This window comes from Podarcis erhardii (assembly GCF_964252035.2).
Source record: "Podarcis erhardii genome assembly, chromosome: 1".
In the NCBI taxonomy this organism is placed as follows: Eukaryota; Metazoa; Chordata; class Lepidosauria; order Squamata; family Lacertidae; genus Podarcis; species Podarcis erhardii.
This window is the reverse complement of record NC_138497.1, coordinates 138,003,517-138,017,037: the sequence shown is the minus strand read 5'-3', so window position 1 is coordinate 138,017,037 and position 13,521 is coordinate 138,003,517. Positions and strand designations below refer to the sequence as shown.

At 44.4% G+C, this 13,521-nt stretch overlaps 1 protein-coding gene and 1 long non-coding RNA gene across 4 annotated transcripts in view; both read right to left on the bottom strand.

The window, feature by feature from the left end:
* ERBB4 (erb-b2 receptor tyrosine kinase 4) overlaps positions 1-13,521 on the bottom strand; it is an 816,477-nt gene that overhangs the window by 469,167 nt on the left and 333,789 nt on the right. The window lies entirely within an intron of this gene.
* Positions 10,029-10,972, bottom strand: LOC309335601. The gene is made up of 2 exons (XR_014153595.1): positions 10,529-10,972; positions 10,029-10,361 (listed from the first exon to the last, which is right to left on the bottom strand). It is a non-coding gene; the product is annotated as an uncharacterized lncRNA (long non-coding RNA).

Genomic DNA, 13,521 nt, shown 5'->3' with positions numbered 1-13,521 from the left:
GATGTGTACAAAAAATGGAAAAGGGGGGAAACCACCAAAGAGGAATTCAAACAAATAGCCAGCACGTGTAGACACAAAGTCAGAAAAGCTAAAGCACAGAATGAACTCAGGCTTGCTAGAGAGGTTAAAAGCAACAAAAAAGGCTTTTATGGGTATGTTCGTAGCAAAAGGAAGAAGAAAGAAACAGTGGGGTCACTCAGAGGAGAAGATGGTGAAATGCAAACAGGGGACACAGAAAGGGCTGAACTCCTCAATGCCTTCTTTGCCTCAGTCTTCTCCAATAAAGAAAACAATGCCCGACCGACCTGAAGAATTTGGAGCAAATGATTCAGCAGAGGAAACACAGCCCAGAATAACTAAGGAGATAGTACAAGAATACTTGGCTAGTCTAGATGTATTCAAGTCTCCAGGGCCAGATGAACTGCATCCAAGAGTATTAAAAGAACTGGCAGATGTGATCTCAGAACCACTGGCAGTCATCTTTGAGAATTCCTGGAGAACAGGGGAAGTCCCGGCAGACTGGAGGAGGGCAAATGTTGTCCCTATTTTCAAGAAGGGGAATAGAGAGGACCCAAATAATTACCGCCCAGTCAGTTTGACATCAATACCAGGGAAGATTCTGGAGCAGATCATTAAGCAAACAGTCTGTGAGCACCTAGAAAGGAATACTGTGATCACCAATAGTCAGCATGGATTTCTGAAAAATAAGTCATGTCAGACTAACCTGATCTCGTTTTTTGACAGAATTACAAGCCTGGTAGATGAAGGGAATGCAGTGGATGTAGCCTACCTTGATTTCAGCAAGGCATTTGACAAGGTGCCTCATGATATTCTTGTAAAGAAGCTGGTAAAATGCGGTTCTTGACTATGCTACCACTCAGTGGATTTGTAACTGGCTGACTGACCGAACTCAAAGGGTGCTCATCAATGGTTCCTCTTCATCCTGGAGAAGAGTGACTAGTGGGGTGCCACAGGGTTCTGTCTTGGGCCCGGTCTTATTCAACATCTTTATCAACGACTTGGATGATGGACTCAAGGGCATCCTGATCAAATTTGCAGATGACACCAAACTGGGAGGGGTGGCTAACACCCCAGAGGACAGGATCACACTTCAAAACGACCTTGACAGATTAGAGAACTGGGCCAAAACAAACAAGATGAATTTTAACAGGGAGAAATGTAAAGTATTGCACTTGGGCAAAAAAAAAATGAGAGGCACAAATACAAGATGGGTGACACCTGGCTTGAGAGCAGTACATGTGAAAAGGATCTAGGAGTCTTGGTTGACCACAAACTTGACATGAGCCAACAGTGTGACGCGGCAGCTAAAAAAGCCAATGCAATTCTGGCCTGCATCAATAGGAGTATAGCATCTAGATCAAGGGAAGTAATAGTGCCACTGTATTCTACTCTGGTCAGACCTCACCTGGAGTACTGTGTCCAGTTCTGGGCACCACAGTTCAAGAAGGACACTGACAAACTGGAACGTGTCCAGAGGAGGGCAACCAAAATGGTCAAAGGCCTGGAAACGATGCCTTATGAGGAACGGCTAAGGGAGCTGGGCATGTTTAGCCTGGAGAAGAGGAGGTTAAGGGGTGATATGATAGTCATGTTCAAATATATAAAAGGATGTCACATAGAGGAGGGAGAAAGGTTGTTTTCTGCTGCTCCAGAGAAGTGGACACGGAGCAATGGTTCCAAACTACAAGAAAGAAGATTCCACCTAAACATTAGGAAGAACTTCCTGACAGTAAGAGCTGTTCGACAGTGGAATTTGCTGCCAAGGAGTGTGGTGGAGTCTCCTTCTTTGGAGGTCTTTAAGCAGAGGCTTGACAACCATATGTCAGGAGTGCTCTGATGGTGTTTCCTGCTTGGCAGGGGGTTGGACTCGATGGCCCTTGTGGTCTCTTCCAACTCTATGATTCTATGATCTTTTTATTGATTGTTTTGCTGTTGTAAAAGTGATGTTTGGTCCAGCCACAGAGGGGTCTCTGGGTCTGAAGGCTGGAAAGCGAGTGAGTGAATTAAAGGGTCTCCTAGTGAGGATGAGTTTGAAAATTCTATGATTCTATGATACTCAAGATGTGGCCCCCTGGGTGGCCCCCTGAGGCTGCTACCAGAAGCTCTATGGCCCATCTCCCCACACACTTGGCTTCCGGACAGTCTTCCCACTAGATCACTCTAATGGGGTACCCTGTGATGTACCTGTTTGGGATGATGTACCACTTCACCACAACCCAATATTAGACTAAGGATTCCACCAAATACCTTATCCACCAAAAGTTGTGACTATTTGCTATGATTCATGTGAAACTCCTAAACAGAGATACATTGCCATAGAAGCAAATCATCAGATATATTGCTTGGAAGCAGTAATGTCACTACAACATTCAATGTGGGTCATCCACCTAAGACTCCTGAAGCCTTTTTTTTCTAAAGGGGGATACATATGGACAAATGAGTGTGGGTACTGTACACTTAATAGTGCTATTACACATTGAATGCCCCAGTGAGGCCAAGCTTTTTGAGTCAATTGAATTAAAAAATAATAATTAAGGTCATCTAGGTACGCTGTTAAGCCCTGTGATTTTACAGCTTTAAGATTTGAGTCCACAGAAGAGGATTGAAAAACATGATCACACCAGTTTCCTTTGTTAAGCAGATGTCCTGCCATATTCACAGAAAACTGTCCCCCTCTCTAGATGGATAGCTGGATATACAGTAGATCATACACAAACAAACACAACATGTTCATTGAACATTCATCTAATGAAGTAGGGCTGTAGCCAAAATTGATTAAACTAACCAAAATTGATTGAACTAACACAGAGGTAATTGATAGGACACCCTTCAGAAAGGTAACCAAAGTGGTGGTCTCCAGATGTTGCTTCTGTTGTTGTTGTTGTTATTTTGCCCCAGACTTCCTGGGCAGCTTTCAGCATATATAAAAACATAGTAGAACAGGGATGTCACAGGTTGATCGGGATCGACTGGTCGATCCCTGGGAGGGTCCTGTTGACTGCTGTCGATCATGGGCTCCTTTTCCTTTGCTTTTGCCTCAGAGCAGCCAGCCTCGCCCCCTCTCCCTGCCCTCCTTCCCCCAAAGATAGATCACTGCCAGTTTTTTTTCTTCCTGTGAGTAGATTGAAGTCTCTTGGGAGTTGGATGTCCCTGTAGCAGAACATTAAGCCTTAAAAAGCTTCTCTATACAGGGCTGCCTCCAGATATTTCCTAAATGTTATACAATTGCTCATCTCCTTGACATCTGATGGGAGGGTGTTCCACAGGGCGGGCGCCACCACCGAGAAGGCCCTCTGCCTGGTTCCCTGTAGCTTTGCTTCTCGCAATGAAGGAACCGCCAGAAGGCCCTTGGCACTGAAACTCAGTGTCTGGGCAGAACGATGGAGGTGGAGACACTCCTTCAGGTATACTGAGCTAAGGCTGTTTAGGGCTTTAAAGGTCAGCACCAACACTTTGAATTGTGCTCAAAAACATATTGGGAGTCAATGTAGGTCTTCAAGACTGGTGTTATATGGTCTCGGTGACTGTTCCCAATCACCAGTCTCACTGCAATATTCAGGATTAGTTGTAGTTTCCAAGTCACCTTCAAAGGTAGCCTCACGTAGTGCGCATTGCAGTAGTCCAAGTGGGAGATAACCAGTGCAGGTACCACTCTGACAAGACAGTGCACAGGCATCTAGGGTCTCAGCTGACACACCAGATGGAGCTGGTAGCCCTGAACACAGAATGGACCTGTGACTCCATGGACAGCTGTGAGTCCAAAATGACACCCAGGCTGCGCACCTGGTCCTGCATTATTATGCAAGTATTCACGTCAATTTATCACTCAGTATTTCAGACCTAGACTGTATAGAACGTAGAAGCATAAAGGCTTTAAAGAAAGCAAACTCAGGAAATACTTGCCTAATCCCTCATTTTTTATATTTGAAGAGAAAATTATATATATCTATAAAATGTTCAGGACTGGGATCTATGTGTTTCCATGTACAGACAACAGACTTGCCTTCTGAGACAGGATCTTTTATTACTACAATTATTTTTATTCCTAGCACCCCTTCCCCCCCTCCCGGCTTGTCATGTATGTCACAGTCAAACTTCACTTCCTTAGGGCTGACGCATGCCTGACAGGCAGGTCCCTGTTCTGAAGGCAATATAGAATACCACCATCTCAAATGGAATTCTTCAGAAAGATGAAACCTTAGGGAAGCAATGAAATTTTCTCAGTCAGTACTTCTCTCTCTCTCTCTCTCTCTCTCTCTCTCTCTCTCTCTCTGTGTGTGTGTGTGTGTGTGAGAGAGAGAGAGAGAGAGAGAGAGAGAGAGAGACTGGAATCCATGTTTAACAAATGGAAAAGGAAGAAATTCAGTAGTGGCTAAAAAAGTGCCTTTCTGAACTTACATACGTTTTCAACAAACAACAAAGGCTAAACAACGGAAATGAAATCATTTGACTGTACTGCATGTTAACTTGCTGTACATTAAGATGCATCACATGGCAAATTATTCCATGTACTGCTTTGCCTTTTAAAAAGTCATCCTAATTAATGGCTTTAGTTAATCTCATTCTTATTCATACGACAGGCTGTATTTATTTTGCAAAGAAAATGTTTAACTGGGGATAGCCTATTGAGGTCTTCCTTACTTGCATTCATCTGCCGTTTTGGGATATGGCTGTGTAGTAATAATTTAATACATGCACTGAGTACAGCAACTTTGATGAAAAGGGGAATAAAATTATACAATTATTGCATTAATTATACATTTTACATTTTTGTTCAATGGCCCTTAGCACTTTGCAGAATGACTGGGTCACCTGGAGAGGATTGGCATGAAAGTTTTATCTCATTAGCATTGAGAATGGCACACCTTGGACACAGCAAGCAGTTGGCAAATACAGGGCTAATTAATAGAGGAGATAATATTCCACCTAAGCGCATGGACTGAGAAGCTCTACGAGTCAGCGGTGGATGTGCCCTTTTCCTCCTCTCCACTCTCCTCCTTTCCAGGTTCCCCCATGTTCCAGGGCCCTATTACCTCCTCCTTCACTGGGCAAAGTTATTCCCCTCTCCATTGCTACAGCAGAATCTTTGATTATTTCATAAGATGTTTTTGCTGGAACTGTAACAAGCTTTGGAATTGGGGGAGCGGATTGGGAAACTAAGCTTGTTATGATTCCTTTATATGCTGGGCAGTTGCTTAAGTAAGTTGAGTCCAGTCCATTCCAAACGGGACTCTTCCTTTGCCTTCCCAGTGTGCCTTCCCAATGCAGCTGACGGGAGGGCAAGGAGAAGCCTGCTCCTCTAGCTTTTATTAGGCCTGAAACAACAATGGACCCCAGGTATTATAGCTTGCCAGGGGTTCTAGGGCCTTCAGACCTAGGTGCTTTGCAAACTAGGTGCTTTGCAAACTACATCCGGAGGGTGTATACATGTAAGGTATACAGAGCACTCAGTTGCTCCCGTGGGAGGGGAGGTTCACAAACGGCTTTCAAGCCTCAGTGGTGGTTTGAAGGAGATGCAGCCAGCTGGATGTTAGCTGCCATATGCCTATCAGCTTGCCAGCGTCAAGGTTCACAGGGCACCCTGCTACATTGCTCGGTGAAGCACCTCTGCCTCCTCTCAGAAGGGGTACAGGCACCTCACCCAGTGGCTTTGCTAAAGGGTTTGCCACCCTTCCAAAGCCACAGGTGCCAGGGGTGAGGGGCACATGGGTGCCGGGCTCTCAGGGGCTCCAGGCCGAGTGTCCGGGGCCCGAGAGTTGGAGTCTGGGGAAGAGGCCGCCCGTTGGTCGGAGCGCCATGGTGGGCTCTTCTACTGTGGGTGGTTCTATGCCGTGAGTTTGGGGGCGAGCGAGGCAGCGAGGTGCTGAGGCGGCTGGCTGGCTCCACCCTCCTGCATGCCTGGGATTGGCGTAGGGCCGTGGAGAGGCCCGGCTGGTTTGTTGCACTGGGCTCCTTATGTTTCCTGTTTTCTTTGGGGGTCCCCCTCCTAAAAAAAGGTCGACAACTCTGGGCAAATGGGTGGGGTGCCGGGCAGACTTTTGCACCCTGGTGCCGCATATGCTTAAGACAGCCCTGCACCCTTCTATGAAACCTTGCTGCAGGTGTGTTTAACAGAGGAGAGGAGAGATGCTTTGCACTCTGGCCGACTAGTCCTCACACTGCAGCTGGCAAGCTGGGCAGCTGGAACCTGGAGCATGATGGCATTGTACATTTTCATGTATATAGGAAGAAATTACATAAGCAGAGGCATGGAGCCTCTTGAAGGGGCTCTACATATAAATTTGTTTTGGCCTTTGAAACAAACTAGGATTTGGAATTTTCCTTGCAGAGTAAAGCCCACACAGTCATTTTACTTTGCTCTTGCATTCTTCAGAGCTTCCTAAGTATCTCCACTTTATCTGTTTGGCTACAGGCCAGAAAAAAGTATTTTAACAGTTGCCACAGCAAGATTGATCTCAGCCTTGCTTCCTTTGCCTGAAACAGTTTTCACTGAGGACACATCATGGAAGAAGCTTTAATGGACAATATATTTCCCCACATCCATTATGCCTGCTTCAGGCTTCATTTAAATATGGCAACAATAAAACTATTTGTACTTAAATAAATTATTCTTATACAGCTTGAGCTAGTCAATGTGAGAAATCAGACCCAGTTCAATTAGCACATTATGACAGTAATGGGAAAAATATTCTGCCATGTCCTATTGTAAATCTACGAGATAAGACTCCAGCAGGACACGTAATACTATCAATGCTAATTGCACATAATTGTACATTGAAACAGCATTTAACAATGATTTCTGTGATATTCAAAATTTCACTTTTTAACATTTGCATTTCTTCAACATTGAATTTCTTCAACATAAAATATCTCCAGCTTGCAATGGAGTTTTGCAAAGCAGGGTGCCTTGTGGAAAAGAAGGGAGAGTGGAGCCTGGTAAAATTCAGGCCCAAGATTTGGATAGAAATGGGGGAAGCACTGATGCTGTCTGGTCCTGGTGGACACAAGAAAGGTGACTTCAAACACACCAGAGAGGCAAGCAGGGGGGTGAGCAATCGCCCTCAGACTGTTCCATTAACTTTCTGGGTTAACAGATAAAATCTAAAAAAAATCCTTCCAGTTTAATGGAGGAAGTATAAAATTAATTTCAAACTCAGTGCATGCAGAATGTCTTTTTCTCTAATCTTGTATTAACAGACTGGTCTCCTTTTCCCAGTTCTGGAATTCACCTGCTTTGAGGCAGCAGGATCAAATCCCAGACTGGGAAGGTGGAGACAGCATAAAGCGACTTAAACCATTTTAGTGAGGAGGAGCGAGTTACAATGGCTCTCTGGAAATAAAAGGTTGGCAGTGGTAGTGGCCATGGTTTCAATGCTTGTGCAATACCACCCAAGCTGCTAGCAGGGTAAGTGTCTTAAAAGGAAAAAGAAGAAAAAGGAAAATGTAGAGGAGGTGGAAGAGGGAAAGGAAGAGGAGAGGAGAGGAGAATGCTTCGCAACAATGGTTAAGTCCCCTCTCCCCTCCTGCAGTCAAATCAGCTTCCTAAATGGCACTGGGAAATGCTAACCCTATATTACAAATATCTCTCTTCAGAGGTTTAATTTATTTAACATTATAACCCACACATAAATATATCCAAAACGTTCAGCAAGAGTCACCAGGCATGCATACACCCAAATGCTAACTAAGCTCAAGCATTACATTTAGGAAGCCAAATTTCAAAACGAGAAACTACAAGCATACAGTATTATATCAAGTTTGTTATGATGAGGGCAGTTCACATCCATGCTGGGGAGGAAATAGTACTACTGGAAGAACTGTTTAGCTGGGATCTCTTACTATAAATTCCACTATATGTTATCCCTTTCCAACACACCCTTTTTTAAAAAAATAAATAAATCACTGCATCTTTTGTTAAGTTATTGAACAAACAGCTCACTTTTCCACAAAGGGTGATAGACTGAGAACATATATGGAAGCAGCTGGAATCTTTCAAACAGGAAATCCTACAAGAAATGATGAAATTGGCCATTAGAGTATAACACATTCAGTGAAAGAGGAAGCACCTATGACTTCTGTTTTGAAGAGTTATCAGAAATCAGAAATCTCAATAACTCTTTTGTGTCTAAGGCAGGGGGTGTAAGAAAGAGGAATGCAGCAAAGAAATGCAATACATTTCCATATATAAAACTGAAATGCTCATCCATGCCATTATTCTTGATACCATTTTATCTTGGGTAAGTGCATTTTATTTTTGGCACCTTGTCCATTTCTGAGCAGGGTTGAAACTGTCAGCTACTAGCACAACGTTAGCCTTAGACTCTTGTTTGTTCTATTTTACAACTCTCTCCCATGCACTTTTTTTTTATAAAAAAAATCTGTCAATAGTACCAAAGACTCCCACAAGCCATAAAATGCTTCTGACATTCATGGTTGCTGTTTTTTATAGCCAGGGTTTCAAAGGACGCCTGCTGAAGATTATGTTGATTAAGCCCGGAGACACATTTCTATAAATCTGTGGCTTAAACAAAAAAAGAATACAGGCAGTGGGTGTGCAGTAAGTCACTGTCACAGTGATCAGCCCCAAACTGTTAGTAAACTAGAGCACACAGGGGATGAAATCCGGTGGAGCAACGTGCGGGATCACACTTGGCAAAGATTTGTTGACAGCAGCAATAAGCAGTCGCAGCATGAGAGCAAGGGGCAGTCTTTTATTTCAATTTAAAAATACATGGAAACAAAGGCATCTAGTAAATAAAAGTTAAGTGCATGTTATTCAGTACCTAACCAACTCTTAAATAGTAACAGCCTCTTTAAAGTTCTAGCAAGAGACCTCTTATTTAGCAAGCTCTTCCTACTGGGCCTTAAGCATGCTCCTTCCAACATGATACAGCCAGATTTCTTTAAGGAAACAACAGTTTTACTGGAACTTAATATTTTCATAAAATGGAGACGATGGGAGCTCCCTTACTCTCTTTTTATTACATGTACCTAATTGTGTCTTCGTTTTATGGCTGCAACGACCAAAGAAAGCACCTTCCCATGCTAAAGTTTATGTGCTCCTGTGACAATTAATTAAGAATGAGGCTGCCAAAGGGAAAAGGTCAGAATCCAGTTACAAGCAGCGAGTGCAGCCGAAAAGGGGTAAAAGTAATGTTTTAATTAATTCCATCCCCAGGACTGAAATTAGTGTCTATGTATGTTATGATACCTTGATTTATTCTGCATTTTAAAAATGTTTATTTTGCTAAAATCCCACACTTACATGGGGTTCTCATCTAGGGACCAATCAGGTCATTATCCATTTAGCTTCTGCCATGCTGCAGCACCAGGAGTTCCCAGACTAGGTAGGTAAGGTAACTAACACACACACACACACACACACACACACACACAAATTTTACCAAAATTCATTGCGGGGAGGGTGTGGAGAGAGTAAGTTAATGTTTATTTTCTTTATTCATGAACATATAAAAATGGTATGCCTTAAGCTTCTTAATGTACGTACCTCAAGGAAGCAAGACTGGTACAAGAGTGGCCTACAACAGTGTTTCCCAACCTTTTTTGGGCAAAGGCACACTTGTTTCATGAAAAAAATCTCGAGGCACACCACCATTAGAAAATGTTTAAAAAATTAACTCTGTGCCTATATTGACTATATATAAAGTAACTCTCTTTAATAGGAATCAAATAAACACAAAGAAACACAAAGAAAGTAGTGTGTTGCGGAACACCGGTTGGGAAACACTGACATAGAGTACAGAAGACTCTCAGCTTCAAAAAATCACCTTCCAAGTTGTGGAGGGAGAACAATGACGGGGTGAAACTAGCAGCCTCATCCTCATCCCCCCCCCCCCCCAGCAATGTGTTTCCTAAATTTAAGGCTTGGTTAGGATTGCCATGTGAGACATTTTAAACAGGGGCAAGTACCTTCTCAACAGCTCCTTTGAATGGTAATCTTCAGAGATAAAGACCATCCTTTCAATATGAGAACTAAGAACCAGGGGGAAGAAGTTAGTATTAACCAATGTGACGTAAAGGCCTCAATTTTGGGTTTGTGACATTACAAGCCGTCAACTTTTTACCGCATCAACACAACCAGAACAACAGAACCGGGTAGCACCGTTGAGTCCCAACAAATTTATGATGGCATCAGCTTTTGGCTGCCAGCCTGGAATTCCAAACAGCAGGTTACCGCTTTTCTCCTTCTCACCGCGGAGGGCTGACCTGCGCGCCTTTGGAGCAGGAATTCAACAGATGGGTCCGCAGGGGCGGGATAATCATAATCAAACCGATACTGCCTGCACGTCGTTAATGCCCCAATCGCTCGCATGCACACACTGCAAAATTAAGACGGCGCTGTTAATCCTTGCCCAGAAGGTCGCAGGCATCCCGAGACCCTTCGCTTTTGCCCTTCAACCGGGTACCCCGAGCCTGACTGCGCGCAACCCCCCCCCCCAATTCAGTAACGCTCCCTCCCATGGACGGTTATGCAGGCCACTCCTACTCTGAGGCAAGTCCCAGCGACTTCCTTCCGAGAAAGTGCACTTCTTGCAGCCGGGTCCCAGGCCCAAGCTGGGCGGGCAAAACCCCGACGGATGCCGGCCTGAGGCGCGCCTAACTCTGCCCCGCCGCAGGGTCGAGGCCTAGCCCTCCTCCAACTGCCCTGCTCCCCGTGCCCGTTTCCTCCGAGGTAAGTGGCTCCAGTGGAGCTGCCTCCCGCCGCGCGCGGACTGGGCGCCCCGGGAAGGCGCAGCGGCGCCCCGACCGCCCCTCTCCGCCTGCGCTCGCTCCTCAGCCGGGCCAGCGGAGCACCGCCTGCCCAGCGCCCGCCACCCAATCGCGCGTCCTGGCGGCGGGAGGAGGGGGCGGCGTCGGCGCCCGGAGCCTGTGAGCCGAGGCGATGTGGGCCGGGCCTAAGCGCTGCCTCTGCCGTCGTTGCTGCCGCTGCTGCCGCCGCCGCCATAATGCTTGTTTGCTTTCAATGAGTGTGCCCTCCCACGGCACACCAGGCAACGTCTCGCGGCACACTAGTGTGCCGCGGAACACCGGTTGGGAAACACTGGCCTACAACACTAGCAATCAACCCAAAAGCTGAGTTCTAAATGATTAAAATCAATGAGAACCAAGAGAAAGCCAACGTCTCTAAAGATGCTCTGCATTTTTGTGGGGTTCCTTTTTGCAGCAAAAAATGTGTCACTTAGGGTATGTGAAGTTTTCTGCAAAGATATCTCTGGCAGTGCTGGTGATGTTGCATTGGACAGGAATAATATTTGATTGCAAAAGAGATCTGCTACCTTTTTTCTAACCAAGAGGGGAGAGATTGCTGTGCTGGATGTGCAGGATTGCTTATTTGCAGTCACTTGAATGGAGGGAATCTACTTTGTTAATCATTTCTTGACAAAGCACTTGCAAGACACAAGAGATTGTGGCGCCACCTGTGCATGGCCACTTTCAAAATGGCAGCTGCAGCTCTAAACACACATCCTGTACACTTTAAAGTATTTAAAGAACTATCTGTCCCAGCACGCGCCCCCAACAGTAACATAATAAGCCAAAGTCATAACAACATTTTAAAATTGCCTGGCTAATTTTGCATTCCTACCACTCTTCATGAGAAGAGAAGACTCCCTGGAAAAGACCCTGATGTTGGGAAAGATTGGGGACACAAGGAGAAGGGGACGACAGAGGATGAGATGGTTGGACAGTGTTCTCGAAGCTACAAACATGAGTCTGACCAAACTGCGGGAGACAGTGGAAGACAGGAGTGCCTGGCGTGCTCTGGTCCAGGGGGTCACAAAGAGTCAGACACGACTAAACAACAACAACAAACAACCACTCTTCAATATGCGCCGTGCATAGAAGAATTCTGAGTATGGAAGCAAGGGAAAGAAATATCATAAGTAAGAGATCAGAAGTTGGGGAAGGAGTTAAAGATTGATCATTTCCCAATATAAAAGCCATCCTTGGTGAGAGATGAACTTCTAAAATAGCCTGGTACAGCAGCCTAATCAAATATTTCTTCTAGTTTCAGAGTAAAATCTGAAACAAAGTGTGTGTGAACTCTGTTCAAAGCTATCTAAATAAATGAAAATTATTTCTTTCTGGGTGAGGGTATAGGTGGACTGGTACATTTGTGTGCCAAGCCTGAAATTACTTTATTTGAAATTATTTCACTTGACTGCTCAGCATTTCACAGCTAAGTGGCCCAATGCTGAGCCAAAGCAAGAACGTGCAATTCCAGTTGTTGTTTACTACTCAACGTCATTCAGGGACAAGATGTAGCATCCAGACATTTAACAAAGACAGATTACATGTGTGATCCATAATCTTCTTTTCCATATCACTGCACTCATTGTTTTGAAGGGGCATGTATTTTACCACCTGAAGTACAAAATGGCAGATAATGAAAACAAATAAGGAAACCAAGAGGTGCAGGACACTGATTTCTTGATCCAAGGGATAAAAATTTGAATATCATAATGTATGGAGCACCAGACTCTTCACCACAGGACATGGAAAACAAGACATATATGATTAACAAAAGGAGTTGCAAAACCCTATAATGGAAATATGCACTGAGAGGCTTTGCAGGAGGGAAATGTTCCTCCCATTCACACGCCTTAGGATCAAGACATCATCCGGAAATGGCACTGCCACCTGCATTCTGAAAGAGTACAGCACATTGCACCACCACTGGTTCTATTATATTGCTGGATGTGGACACCAGGCTCTGCCAGTGATGTCTGTCTTTGCACCAGGCACAAGGATTCACACATTTTCTGCCAGAGATTTGCTACTATAGGAATCAAAGTTTGCCTTAGAGCTGGACGCAGGTTGTTGCTAGCAGTGGAATTTGATTCGTGCCTGAAAACAAAGACCATACTTCTTTCCTGAAGTTAGTTTATTTGATGGTATGGGTGGCAAGTTTTTCTCTCATTCGAAATAAAATAAAATTCACTACACCAAAAAAAAAAAAAAGGAAATAAAAAGTTTCACTTTACAAGTTCAGCGGTATCAAAATGAGGGCCTCTCTGGATGGCCCATTTATTGAACACTAGTCCTGATTTGTTTGCACTATTTTACCAAAGGGGAGACTATGTCTGGTCTTTAGTAAGCATTTATCCTGATTTGTTTTACAATGCAGTTATATGACACAGAACAGTCATTCAGCATTCATCCTGATTTGCTTGTGGGTTGTTTACACACCCATTAGTTATTTGTTCATTCCACACTTTTCACTCCCCAAGCCACAAAAAGTCCAATATTTCTATTTTAAGTAGCTTTGTTGCGTAAGAGCAGTGGCAGAGTGCTCTAATCCTAGTCACGCAAACCTAAAGTTCTCATATACACTTGAATCCTTCCTGCACAGTAGCAACAGTCTGGAGGCACCCTGATTCTCATGTAATGGAATGGTCCCAGAGAAATGGGACCTGATTCTCATGAAATGGAATGGTCCCAGCTCATAGGAAAGAGACCAACTGATGCCATGCACATCTC